Genomic DNA, 431 nt, shown 5'->3' with positions numbered 1-431 from the left:
CACAAACATTAGATGGCACCAATTTACTATGCACCAAGGTCTGATCACTGCCAGTATCAATTAAAGCCTGAACAGCCTGGCCATTCACCTCAATAGGGAACATTCTTACTTTTTGACTACAATCAGCATTAGGTTCACCACCATGACGGGGCACAAAGCACATTTGAGTTGGTCTTGCCGGGTTGTTTGGGCAAACTGGCTTAATGTGCCCTTCTTGCCCACAGAGATAACAGACTGGCAGTTTACCATGCTGTTTTAAAGGCAACTTTACTGGTCGGCTCCCCCTCACCGGAAACTTCTCCCCACTCGTGCTTATCCTCTGATGGGGTTGAGGAACAGTCGGCTTGCGAGTGTCTTTAGTGGAGTTCCAGGCAGTATAACTCCACGGTTGATTCCTCTTCCGAGCAGCCACAAACACCCCAGCCCGTGCG

Source organism: Monopterus albus, unplaced genomic scaffold, assembly GCF_001952655.1.
Source record: "Monopterus albus unplaced genomic scaffold, M_albus_1.0 scaffold127.1, whole genome shotgun sequence".
In the NCBI taxonomy this organism is placed as follows: domain Eukaryota; kingdom Metazoa; phylum Chordata; class Actinopteri; order Synbranchiformes; family Synbranchidae; genus Monopterus; species Monopterus albus.
This window is presented reverse-complemented; position numbering follows the sequence as displayed.